The sequence below is a fragment of the Aquarana catesbeiana genome, linkage group LG01 (genome assembly GCF_042186555.1).
Source record: "Aquarana catesbeiana isolate 2022-GZ linkage group LG01, ASM4218655v1, whole genome shotgun sequence".
NCBI lineage: Eukaryota > Metazoa > Chordata > Amphibia > Anura > Ranidae > Aquarana > Aquarana catesbeiana.
Genome location: NC_133324.1, coordinates 111017155 through 111031560, shown reverse-complemented (window position 1 = coordinate 111031560; position 14406 = coordinate 111017155). Strand labels below are relative to the sequence as shown.

Here is a 14406-nt window from a genome sequence, read left to right as displayed (position 1 = left end):
CGGCCATGTCTTGGTAGGTTTGCAGTCACGCCATACGCTTTCCATTTTCGGATGATGGAGTGAACAGTGCTCCGTGAGATGTTCAAAGCTTGGGATATTTTTTTATAACCTAACCCTGATTTAACCACTTCAGCCCCAGAAGGATTTACCCCCTTCCTGACCAGAGCACTTTTTAAAATTTGGCACTGCGTCGCTTTAACTGCTAATTGCGCGGTCATGCAATTAGGGCTGAAACAACTAATCGATTAATCGACAACTAATCGATTATGAAATTAATCGATTACTATTTTCATAATCGATTAATCGGACAGTAACATAATGGGGTTAAAAAAAACTAAAATGAGCCCTTTATAGCACAAAAAGAGCAAATAATCGCTACTGTAAATCAAAATTTCACAGTTCTACAGTAAAAAAAAATGAACCCCTTACAGTAGTGATTATCTAAAGGGCCAATTTTATTTTTATTAACCCCATTATGTTACTAAACGTCTTAGACCTGCTTCACATCTATGTGTGTTTTTTGGTGCTTTTTGCATAAACGCACTACAGTTCATTTACATGGTTTCCTATGGAACACATTCACATCTATGCTTTTTTCAGCCAAGTCAATTTTCAGACGAGAATATTCAGACGAAAAATCTTTGTACATTTACTGAATGAAAGAATGAAAAAAATTGATGTCTGAGTCTGATGATATTTACCAGACTCACCCTTTAATAGTATATATGCTCTAATAGTATATAAAGTATCTCTTCTAATAGTATATACAATAGATCTCCTCTAATAGTATATACAGTAGATCTCCTCTAATAGTATGTACAGTAGATCTCCTCTAATAGTATATACAGTAGATCTCCTCTAATAGTATGTACAGTAGATCTCCTCTAATAGTATATACAATAGATCTCCTCTAATAGTATGTACAGTAGATCTCCTCTAATAGTATGTACAGTAGATCTCCTCTAATAGTATGTACAGTAGATCTCCTCTAATAGTATATACAGTAGATCTCCTCGAATAGTATGTACAGTAGATCTCCTCTAATAGTATATACAATAGATCTCCTCTAATAGTATGTACAGTAGATCTCCTCTAATAGTATATACAGTAGATCTCCTCTAATAGTATATAAAGTAGATCTCCTCTAATAGTATATACAGTAGATCTCCTCTAATAGTATATACAGTAGATCTCTTCTAATTGTATATACAGTAGATCTCTTCTAATTGTATATACTATATACTATACTATATACTACAGTATATCTCCTCTGTCTTATTCTCAGAGTGGATTAGAGCTTTTGCTCCCTAACCATAAAGTTGGTAATTTATATTTACCACTGCATTGAGATATTTAGGAATAAATTTCCTTTTTTTTTAAACTTTAAATATTAAACTAAATTATACACCACACTTTTTTTTTAGGTTATTAACCGAATAATCGATTAATCGAAACAATAATCGGCCAACTAATCGATTATGAAAATAATCGTTAGTTGCAGCCCTACATGCAATGCTGTACCCAAACGAAATTTGCGTCCTTTTCTTCCCACAAATAGAGCTTTCTTTTGATGGTATTTGATCACCTCTGCGGTTTTTATTTTTTGCGCTATAAACGAAAAAAGACCGAAAATTTTGAAAAAAAAAAAAAAATGATATTTTCTACTTTTTGTTATAAAAATAATCCAATAAACTCAATTTTAGTCATACATTTAGGCCAAAATGTATTCGGCCACATCTCTTTGGTAAAAAAAATGTCAATAAGTGTATATTTATTGGTTTGCGCAAAAGTTATAGCGTCTACAAACTAGGGTACATTTTCTGGAATTTACACAGCTTTTAGTTTATGACTGCCTATGTCATTTCTTGAGGTGCTAAAATGGCAGGGCAGTACAAAACCCCCCCAAATGACCCCATTTTGGAAAGTAGACACCCGAAGGAAATTGCTGAGAGGCATGGTGAGCCCATTGAATATTAATTTTTTGTCCCAAGTGATTGAATAATGACAAAAAAAAAAATTACAAAAAGTTGTCACTAAATGATATATTGCTCACACAGGCCATGGGCATATGTGGAATTGCACCCCACAATACATTCAGCTGCTTCTCCTGAGTACGGGGATACCACATGTGTGGGACTTTTTGGGAGCCTAGCCGCGTACGGGGCCCCGAAAACCAATCACTGCCTTCAGGATTTCTAAGGGCGTAAATTATTGATTTTACTCCTCACTGCCTATCACAGTTTCGGAGGCCATGGAATGCCCAGGTGGCACAAAACCCCCCCAAATGACCCCATTTTGGAAAGTAGACACCCCAAGCTATTTGCTGAGAGGCATGGTGAGTATTTTGCAGCTCTCATTTGTTTTTGAAAATGAAGACAGACAAGAAAAAACATTTTTTTTTTTTCTTTTTTCAATTTTCAAAACTTTTTGACAAAAAGTGAGGTCTGCAAAATACTCACTATACCTCTCAGCAAATAGCTTGGGGTGTCTACTTTCCTAAATAGGGTCATTTGGGGGGGTTTTGTGCCACCTGGGCATTCCATGGCCTCCGAAACTGTGATAGGCAGTGAAGAGTGAAATCAAAAATTTACGCCCTTAGAAAGCCTGAAGGTGCTGCTTGGTTTTCGGGGTCCCGTATGAGGCTAGGCTCACATGTGGTATCCCCGTACTCAGGAGAAGCAACAGAATGCATTTTGGGGTGTAATTTCACATATTCCCATGGCATGTTTGAGCAATATATCATTTAGTGACAACTTTGTAAAAAAAAAAAAAAAATTTGTCTCTTTCCCGCCCGCAACTTGTGTCACAATATAAAATATTCCATGGACTCGACATGCCTCTCAGCAAATAGCTTGGGGTGTCTACTTTCCAAAATGGGGTAATTTGGGTGGGGGGGGGTTTGAACTGTCCTGGCATTTTATGCACAACATTTAGAAGCTTATGTCACACATCACCCACTCTTCTAACCACTTGAAGACAAAGCCCTTTCTGACACTTTGTTTACATGAAAAAAAATTACTTTGAACCCCCAAACATTATATATTTTTTTTAAAGCAAATGCCCTACAGATTAAAATGGTGGGTGTTTCATTTTTTTTTTTTTTTTTCACACAGTATTTGCGCAGCGATTTTTCAAACGCATTTTTTGGGGAAAAAAAAAAAAACACACTTTTTTAAATTTTAATGCACTAAAACACACTATATTGCCCAAATGTTTGATAAAATAAAAAAGATGATCTTAGGCCGAGCACATGGATACCAAACATGACATGCTTTAAAATTGCGCACAAACGTGCAGTGGCAACAAAATAAATACATTTTTAAAAGCCTTTACAGGTTACCACTTTAGATTTACAGAGGAGGTCTACTGCTAAAATTACTGCCCTCGATCTGACCTTCGCGGTGATACCTCACATGCATGGTACAATTGCTGTTTACATTTGACGCCAGACCGACGCTTGCGTTCACCTTAGCGCGAGAGCAGGGGGGGACAGGGGTGCTTTTTTTTTTCTTTATTATTTTTTTGCTTTTTTTTATCTTATTTTTAAACTGTTCCTTTCATTTTTTTTTTAAATCATTTTTATTGTTATCTCAGGGAATGTAAATATCCCCTATGATAGCAATAGGTAGTGACAGGTACTCTTTTTTGAAAAAATTGGGGTCTATTAGACCCTAGATCTCTCCTCTGCCCTCAAAGCATCTGACCACACCAAGATCGGTGTGATAAAATGCTTTCCCAATGGCGCTGTTTACATCCGGCGAAATCTAAGTCATAAAATGCCTGTAGCTTCCGGTTTCTTAGGCCATAGAGATGTTTGGAGCCACTCTGGTCTCTGATCAGCTCTATGGTCAGCTGGCTGAATCACTGGCTGCATTCTCAGGTTCCCTGTTGAGACAGGAGAGCCAGAGAAAAACACGGAAGACGGTGGGGGGTGGGGGGGGGGGCAGGGTCATTCCCTTCCACTGCTTGTAAAAGCAGTCTAGAGGCTAATTAGGATTGATTTTACATGAAAGCCGACCGCTGGCTGAAAAGAATGATACCAGGATGATACCTAAACCTGCAGGCATCATTCTGGTATAACCACTCAAAGTCGTGAATGGCGTACCTGAAGACAAAAAAATGGTTAACAATAAAACACAGTAAACGGTAAAGTATAAAAAATTGCATACCTGAAAAGCAAAACATGATAAAACATAATAACAATAAAACATTGCAGAATAGAATACAGTAAAAAAGCAGAACAATAGAGAGAGAGAGAACAATAAAAAACGACAACTATTTTTTTATTTTATATTTTTTTTTTTTTTTTTTTACACTTTTTTTTGTAACTAACTTTTATAAAACTGTAACCGGTTCCAGGTTCGGGTCTCTCAAAATGCGATGGCATCTTGCGAGACCCTGTGAAAGTGTGCCTAGTCTGTGCAATGCTGTACCCTACGCTAATACTCAACTAGTGTATGGTAGCGTTCAAAACATTCACCAATGCAAAGACCAGGATTATCAGGACAGGAAGGACAATAATAGCGGGTGTCACGCCTATATCCACGCTTGCTGCAGACACAACATCTTTTTTAGGGGGGTTCGTTGGGTAGGGGTACTCGGGAGGACATAAAGAAAATGCCTCTCATGCAGCCGACTGCATTTGGTTGGGGATGTGAATGGGGGAAGTACGGGTGCTGCAGAAGTGGTGGGTACCCAATTAGGATTGGCGAATGCAGCAGGAAAGGCACTATGGGCACGACGGGCCTGCGTTTGTCTTCTTCTTGGTGGCAGGGGGACACTACTTGTGCTTGCCACCTCACCAGCTCGAACTGCACTTATGGGACTCGCCACGTCACCAAGTGTTACTGCAGTGCTGGTTTGACTACGACCGCGGTGTACTAGGCCGCTGGTGTTTGCCAGTTCACCAAAACGCTACCAAAAAAACTGTTAGCGATCGCAGGGATCAGGCCTGACTCTGCGAACGCTGCAGTTATGCGTTTAGTGTTTTGTAAGTGACAGTCATCGATCGATACTGCACTTGGGTGGGCTGGGCGGAGGGGCAAAACGCAGGTGCTAGCAGGTATCTGGGCTGATCCCACTAACACTGCGTTTTTGGGAACCCTAAACTGCTGGGGACGCTAGTATAGATCTGATCGGATCAGATATTGATCCGTTCAGATACTATACCACTAAAGGAGGTGTACGGTGCGTGCGTGGGTGTTAGCACTACTGGCGCTAATCTGACGCTGCCTGGGGCGACGCATATCACCGCCGGGCGATCCGGGGGCTAAACCTTTATTCGGTAATAAACGACGGGTGCCCTGACACTATAAAAGATAAACTAACCAGCGTCACCTGTAACACTTATACGGTGATCACTGGTGAAAGTGTTAACTAGGGGGCAATCAAGGGGTTAAAACCTTTATTCGATAGTATATGGGGGTCCCTGATGCTATAAAACGCTGACGGCGAACCTATATATTTACCTCCCTAACTAGCATCACCAGTGACACTAATACAGCGATCAGAAAAATGATTGCTTAGTGACACTGGCGACAAGGGGTGATCAAGGGGTTAAAATTTTATTAGGGGGGGGGTATCCTAGACCTAAAGGGGACTACCACTAACTGCCCTACCACACTAACTGTCACAAACTGACACCAATGCAGTAATCAGAAAATCAGTGTGACCGGGGGGGGGGGGGGGGGGGGAATCGGGGGTGTTGTGTGCCTGGCATGTTCTACTGTGTGTGTGTGTGTTGTGCACTCACATTGCAGTCTTCTCTCCTCGGCACCGGAACGGAAAATACCGAGCCGAGGAGAGATGACATCATTTTCTCTGCATCTGTGTACTATACAGAGGCAGGGGAATGATCCCATTGGCTGGGAGCGATCGGGAGGGGGGGCGCCGCAAATGGATGGCCTCCCCCTCACCTCCGATCGCCGGGGGACAGAAGCCGACCACCTCGGGCACCGGGGGGAGGGGGGGTGTTGGGTTTAGGTACATGATTCTGCCTGCCCGTGCCATTCTGCCGACGTACATCGCCGTGAGGCGGTCGGCAAGTGGTTAAACTTTTCCACAACTTTATCCCTGACCTGGTGTGATCCTTGGCCTTTATGATGCGGTTTGTTCACTAAGGTTATATAACAAACCTCTGAGGGCTTCACAGAACAGCTGTATTTATACTGAGATTAAATTACACACAGGTGGACTCTATTTCCTAATTAGGTGACTTCTGAAGGCAATTGGTTCCACTAGATTTTAGTTAGGGGTATCAGAGTAAAGGGGGCTGAATACAAATGCACGCCACACTTTTCAGATATTTGTAAAAAAAAAAAAAAAAATTGAAAACCATTTATCATTTTCCTTTCACTTCATAATTACGCGCCACTTTGTGTTGGTCTATCACAAAAAAATCCCAATAAAATACATTTACATTTTTGGTTGTAACAAGACAAAATGTGGAAAATTTCAAGGGGGTATGAATATCTTTTCAAGGCACTGTAAAATACACATCCACTAACCTAGTGCTTACTATGCAGAACCTCTGTGGCTACTTGAATACAACAGCCGTTGGGGGAGATTCCTCTATCCATGCTGTTTAGTGTGGATGGAGAAATCTATTAGTGGGCTGAATGAAAAAAATCTGTCCGTGTATCGTAAGCTTAACCACTTTCCACCCGCGCTATAGCCCCAAGACAGCTACAGCTCGGTCTTCCAGTGCCGAGAGGGCGTCCATAGACGTCCTCCCATGATCGCTCTGCTTGTGCCCCCCATGGCGCACAAGCGACACGCTCTGTGATCGCCAAGTCCTTCGGACTCGGCTGATCACAAATCAGGGTAAAGGGACAATCACAGTGACCCTTTACTATACCACGTGATCAGCTGTCAGCCAATGACAGTTGGTCACAGAAGTAAACATAAGCCGGTTATCGGCTTTTTTCTCCTCACGATCAGGGGGAGGAGAAAAAAAGAAAGCCGGTAACCGGCTTCTGTTAAAGGGACATCCGTCCAAATCTGTGCCCACCAGTGCTGCTACTCAGTACCTCATCATCAGTGTCACCTATCAGGAAAGCTCTATTTGTGTGAAAAAAATACAAATTATCTTTGGGTATAGTGTTGCATGACCGCACAATACTCATTCAAAGTGTGACAGCGCTGAAAGCTGAAAATGAGCCTGGTCAGGAATGGGGTATAAGAGCCCAGTAAGCAAGTGGTTAAGGCTGACCTCCAGGAAACCTAAAAATTCTCCTGCAGTTCCTGCATTGCAAGGGTTAACTGTCCTTTTATGTCTGGGGAATTTGGAAAAGTAGATTTAAGGTGGCTTTACACTAGTAGATTATCAAACAAATGATCATAGAGCAGGGAGGGTATATAAACTTTCCCTCTACGCTGATGACACCTTGATATACAGTACCTGGGGGACACAGTCGGGTCCCTGGAAGCTGTTATGTGGCTTATTGATATATTTGGGCAACACTCGGGATTTGTCATTAATTGGCATAAATCCTCACTGTTGCCATTGGACCCAATACCCACGGGTCTTCACTCCCCCCCCCCCCCCCCCCCGATAGCCTCCCAGGTGGCAGTGGTAAATTGCTTTAAATATTTGGGAATCACTGACAGGGAATGTTGGAGACTATATACCACTGAACCTCAAACCCATTTCGCAAAATCTTCAGCAGAAGTGCTCAACTGGTGTATGCTACCTTCATCTGTTTTTGGCAGAGCCAACCTCATCAAAATGGTGTGGGCCCCCCCAACTGTTATATGATCTCCAGAACACCCCTGTATGGATTCCTAAATAATGGTTTGAACAGATAGATTCCAAATATAGAGTGTTGATCTGGAAATATGGAGTAGCGAGGGTTAAATTGACCACAGTATCCCAAAGAACAGGGGTGGGGAGATTGGCGGCTCCTCATTCTCATACTTACTTTATGGCCGCCCAGTTGTAGTATTTGGCTGGGATCTTCCACTAGTGGCTGACCCCTCTAAGACCTTGCTGAGTCGATCCTTATTGTAGTTTTCCGCCATGTCTCAGCTGGAAATGGGCCTGCCAGAATAGATAGAGAGACAGAGAGAATATCTCTCTCCATACATACACACAGTATAGCTGTGCATAAAAGAAGGGAGCTGGACACGGGGGTGGGGGTGACTGTCAGTGTAGCTGGAAGTGCTCTGGAGTCTCAGCTCACAGTCTACAATGATAGTACAGGCAACCACATTAAGGCTCTGTTTCCACTAGTGCAACAAGTCACAGCCCATTGATTTTAATGGCACCCGTTCCCATCTATGCGACTTTGAAAAGGTACCAGCAATGCTTTGATGCAAATTTGAGTGCAGCATTGATCCAATTTTACACTATCTGGATCAAATTTGCATCAAAATCATACTCCAAAGTCGCATTCCAGCCTAGGCTACGTTTCCACTATTGCGACTCCAAAGCTGCGCAATTTAGAGCGTGACTTTGATCCAACTTTAAACTCTGGATCAAAGTCGCATCAAAGTAGTGCAGGCACCTTTTCAAAGTCGCTGATTTTTAAAGGCACATAGATGGGAACGTTTGCCTTTAAAAGTCAATGGGCTGTGACGTGTCATGCGACTATGTGTCCAAAGTCACATGACAAGTCGCACTAGTGGAAACAGAGCCTTAAACTCATTACTCACATGTAGCTCCCTCAGCTCAGCATGTGCCACACCATGTACACAGTGTCATGCAGAAACAACCACATGGTTGTACACTGTAGAAAATCTGCACCACGTTGCATTGTAATCTATCTTACAGTTTCTAACAAACATAACATTTTCCAAAGCCTGCCCTCTCCCCTTCTTAGGAGAAACTGCTATCCAAAACAAGGCTATGAAGACAGGAGGAAATCTGAGAAGGAGGGATGGGGGTGGGGATGGGCAGATCAAGGCATGTCTGCCCAAAAAAAAAAAAGAGACGGGATGGGGGCAAGACTGGGTAAGACAGGGGCAGTTAGAATGAACAGGCATGGCTGTGTAGAAGGGAAGGAGAACATTTTCATTAAGCGAGAGGCCCCCGTGCAGAATTCAGAAATAAGGAAGTAAGGTTGTCCCTGAAGAACAGAAAGAAGCTGATTGTCTGGCTTTGATTAGAATTTCTAAGCGACACAATCAGCTATACAGAAAATGAATAATGGCAAAGATTAAGATAAATTTACATATAATTAACCACTTCAGCCCCGGAATATTTGGCTGCTGAATTACCGGGCCATTTTTTGCGATTCGGCACTGCGCTACTTTAACTGACAATTGCGCGGTCGTGCGACGTTGTACCCAAATGCCTTGTTTACATAGGCATCTCCCCGTTCTTCCTCTCCACACCACAATCGCGGGCCGCCGGAGAACATAGAGTTCCCGGGACCCACGTGCACGATCCTGCGGAGTGTGCGCGCCCGAAAGGTGGCAAATTTAAAAGGGACGTACCTGTATGCCCATTTGCCTGCCTGTGCCATTCTGCTGACGTACATCTGTGTGCAGTGGTCGGCAAGCGGTTAATAGAAAAATGTTCATTTGTGACTGGACTTCCACTTTAAAGCGTAGATTGGGAATCACTGGTTTTCTTCAAATCCATTCCAATCATATAAAAATGCACGGTGGATTGGAATCATTTAAATCGGAGTTCCACCCATATAAAAGTCAGCAGCTACAAAAAGTATAGCTGCTGACTTTTATTAATCGGACACTCACCTGTCCCACGGTCCAGTGATGCGGGCGAACAAATCCCCACTCCCCCTCCTCTCTGCGGCGCCGGCATTGTCACTGTGGGCACTCGGCAGTTGCTTTACAGCTGGGCATGCACTGCGCATGCCGCGCACTCTGACTGGCCGGGCAATCATCTGGGACCTGTGACATGTCCCAGATGATTGCCGAGAGGGAGGGGGGAGGTGAACTTCCTTCCCGGACCGTGGTGTCCCAGGAAGTGGGAGCTGAATGCCCCTAAAAAGAGGGTATCCGCCGCCCCCCCCAAAAAAAATAAAAAAATTACATGCCAAATGTGGCATGTCAGGGGGTCACCTTCACTTAAAACGAAGTTCCATTTTTGGGTGGAACGCCGCTTTAACCGGTTCCCGACCGGTTCCTGTACATTTACGCCAGCAGAATGGCACGGCTGCGTAAAGCAACGTACCCGTACGTTACTTTGAATTTGCCGTGGCACGCGCCTGCCGCGATCTCCGTGAGTCGGGTCGCGGGTCCCGCGGACTCGGATCACCGCAGGAGAGGACGAATGGGGAGATGCCATTGTAAACAGCATCTCCCCGTTCTGCCTAGTGACAAGTGTTACTCGATCTCTGCTCCCTGTCACCGGAGCAAAGATCAGTGACGTCACACACCAGCCCATCCCCCTGACAGTTAGAAATCACTCCCCTAGGACACACTTAACCCCTCCCCGCCCCCTAGTGGTTAACCTCTTCACTGCCAGTGTCATTTATACAGGAATCAATGCATTTTTATAGCACTGATTGCTGTATAAATGACAATGGTCCCAAAAATGTGTCAAAAATGTCCGCCATAACGTTGCAGTCACAATAAAAATCGCTGATCGCCGCCATTACTAGTAAAAAAAAAAGTTATTAATAAAAAATGCCATAAAACTATCCCCTATTTTGTAAACGCTATAACTTTTGCGCAAACAAATCAATAAACGCTTATTGCGATTTTTTTTTACCAAAAATATGTAGAAGAATACGGATCGGCCTAAACTGAGGAAAACATTTTTTTTCTTCTTTTATATATTTTTTGGGGATAATTATTTTAGCAAACATGTAAAAAATAATGCGTTTTTTTCAAAATTGTCGCTCTTATTTTGTTTATGGTGCAAAAAAAAAAAAAAAATCGCAGAGATGATCAAATACCACCAAAAGAAAGCTCTATTTGTGGGCAAAAAAAGGACGCCAATTTTGTTTGGGTACAATGTCGCACTACCGCACAATTGTCAGTTAAAACGACGCAGTGCTGAATCGCAAAAAGTGCTCAGGTCAGGAAGGGGGTAAATTCTTCCGGGGCTGAAGTGGTTAATTAAAGTGCAAGGATTTGGAAATTGTCACAGTTGAATAAGGACACAATATATGCACAAAGATTTCATTAATAGAACACTCTTATTAATATTTTGACATTTTTTCACAGCATCTTTGTAGAATTTTTTGTGCGTTTTTTTGTGTATTTATTTTTTTGTGCGTTTTTTGTTTTTGACATTGCACAATAGTGATTATCACATTATTTTGAATGAATATGACTATCATTGATAGAACACTGGCATGAAATGAACAGCATCTTTGTGGAATTTTCTGTGCAACTTTTTTTGCTCGATTTTATAATTTTTTTTTTCTTTTCACAATAGTGATTATTACAGTGGGTGTAATCTTCATTACCTAGCACATGTTAATTTTAGGATGTATATAGTTTAACCAACGCCTACTTTATATTTTTTGTTTGATTTATTACTGCGATTCACACTTAAAGGGGCATCTGTCACACACATTTACATAGGGATGGCACCTTCTATATTTTGAAATAATTTTATAATCAATAATATATATCAGGTTCAACTTGACTTAAAGCGGAGTTCCACTCATGAAAAAGTGAGCGGCTACAAAAAGTTTAGCTGCTGACTTTTAACAATCGGACACTCATCTGTCCCACGGTCCAGCGATGCGGGGGAATGAAGACTCGCTCCTCTCCCCCCCGTCCTCTTCTTGGCGCCGGCATTGTGACTGTGGGCGCCCAGCTTCACAGCCGGACATGCACTGCGCATGCGCGAACCGCGCCCTGTAACGTGTCCCAGAAGATTGCACGGAGGGAGGGGGGAGAGGTGAACTTCCTTCCGGATCCACGGAGCCCCAGGAGGAAGTGGGAGCTAATGTCCCTAAAAAGAGTGTATCCGCTACCCCCCCCCCCCCCCCAAAAAAAATGCTATGCCAAATGTGGCATGTCAGGGGGTCACCTTCACTTAAAGTGGAAGTTCCATTTTTGGGTGGAACTCCGCTTAAAATCCAGTTATGTGTATTCTAAGTGGTTTGTCAGAACTATATCCCCAGTCTACTTATGTAGCACTTGTTAGACTGCTTTATTTAGCCAGAAAGCCGATAGCGAGATTCTGGTTATCCCCTCAAACGCCTACATGTCGGCAATGGATTAAACAGGTAAACAATATCCTAATATGGGAAAAAAAAAAAAAAACCATACCTTCACAGGAATACCCCTCATAAATTCCAAAAAAATTGGCAGGAGTGGTTGGAGACTCCTTGGGTGGCTCCCTCTTAACTTAAATGCTTCTATAAATGGTGTGTCAGATAGAAATGGGCAGATTCGGTGAAATGTATACCTATGAGATAAGATACGTGCACTGCAAGAGTTTTGGTTTTTGTTTTATGTTTGTTTGGTTTTTATTGCTATTTTACTTGAGCTGAAGACAACCCTGACTGAATGATGTGGACTCTATGCAAACAAGTTATACTTTTATGTAGTGTAAAACCAACCTTTGACTGTCTACTTACTGCTTATGGAGTCTATACTTGAATGTTTGTACTTTATATTTTCTTGTACGCTAAAACCTTTTTTCCTTGATTAAAAAAAAAAAAAAAAAAAAAAAACACAAATGATCATAGGAACATTTTTAGAAATATTTTTGTACTGTTGATGACTGGACAAATGTCATTTGAAAAATGCAATTTGTTTTTAACTCCTGCCCGCCAGCTGTACGCATAAATGTGTACCTAAAGATAAACAGAGCTGTGCCGAGAGCGGGCGCCCTACGTGCTCCTGGCACAGTTACCGGCAGCTAAAGGAAAGCTCCATATCTCTAGCTTTCCGATCATGTGACCGCTGTGATAGCCAATCAGGGAGGTCACATGATCAGAAACCTTGCCCTGCCTCCCGGCATCTGAAACCCCTTAAAGGGCCAGGAGGCGCTGGCACGAAGGGGTTAACATTCAATTTTGTAATAAATGTGATTTCCTAAACGAAAACCACATACACTGAGAAATGTATTCACGCCAGAAAACGTTTCCATCCTGTTACTTTGAATTTTCCTGTCACGGTGGTCAAAAACGACTGTCAATTTAACCCCACTACTGGATTAGAAAAATCAAAAGAATGTTCTTACAATGAAAAATGTTTTAACGAAATTCTACTGCTTTACTTACCTGATCCACTATCCTGCAAGCTGCTCTCCACTGCTAAACCCCTTAAAGCCTAGGATACATGCGGTTCAAGGTCTTCTGCCCTTTATCAAGACTGATGCAGGATCCATAGCCCTGTGAGGATGACAAGGGACAGTCCACTACCAAATCATGGGGGAGAGCCGTCTGCTGGAGAAGCGGAGGATAAGGTAAGTAAAACTACTTTTGTGTCCCCCAGACTAAACGGGCAGTTAACCCTTGCAGTGCGGGTGCAGTCACACTGCAAGGGAGGAATATTATGTTTTCTGGAGTTGGGCTTTAACAGTGTAAATAGATGGGGGGAGGTCGATTTAATGATTTGTTTTCTGGCATTTAGTCCTAAAAGCGGAGTTCCACCTGCCCCTTTAAAAATTAAAAGTCAGCAGCTACAGGCTTTTAACATTAGGACACTTACCTGTCCTGGAGTCCAGCGATGTCAGCTGATGTTTCCATCGGCTAGCTGGGTGCTGCCGCCGCCATCGCGGTTAAAGGAACCTGGCAGTGTAGCCTTTCGGCTTCACAGCCGGGTCCATACTGCGTCCTGTCACTGCCCCAGCAGGAGAGGAGGGAGGGGACCGAGCTGCTACCTTAATTCGCTGTGAGCCGGTCTCCCGGAAGTGGGGACAGGGTACCCGTAAAAAACATTAAAGGTGCCAAATGTGGCACCGGAGGGGGGAGGGTGGAGGAATCAGATAAGAGGAAACTCCACTTTGGGGTGGAACTTCACTTTAAATCTAGTGTTATTTTTCACATGAAATTATTGCAATTATTTTCCATAGTCTAACCCCCTGCACCAGAGATTGAAGTCACACCTAAATATTTGGGCGGGGCGGCTATGGTCACGGGTCCCTCGCCCACGCCTGGTGGTGCAGGGGACCCGTGGGTGGGCACTGCCTGAGTGGGTCTTTTGGCCCACCCGGCGGCGGCGTGTTTTTGGCCGCTGCCGCCTGGGGTCCTGAAGTTGCAGGTAAAGAAACCTTGTTGTTTGATTAGAGTTATTTTTATACTCTTCTTGGTTGTTTTCCTTTTTTTTATTCTCCTTCCCATATACATTGTTAACAGAAGGGCTTAACATGGTTCTTGAAGACTGAATCATTATCAGATTTTCTTTTATTTTCTTTTTTTCTTTGTTTAGGCTCTGTGCTAACATACTGTTTAACTTGCAATTATTTTTATATGAACCGGCCGGTGGTTCCAGCGGACCACTGCTCCCCCTATGAGTAGGTACTTGGCTGCG

The 14406-nt window shown here is 42.9% G+C and overlaps 1 protein-coding gene across 5 annotated transcripts in view; it reads right to left on the bottom strand.

The window, feature by feature from the left end:
• Nucleotides 1–14406, bottom strand: part of SETD9 (SET domain containing 9) — a 95612-nt gene that overhangs the window by 70391 nt on the left and 10815 nt on the right. The window contains exon 2 of one of the 5 annotated variants that reach the window (XM_073622972.1): nt 7920–8038. The exons of the other annotated variants lie outside the window; for them this stretch is intronic. The gene's annotated coding sequence lies outside the window, so the exon portion shown is untranslated. The remainder of the gene's footprint in view (nt 1–7919; nt 8039–14406) is intronic. 5 annotated transcript variants of the gene reach the window in all.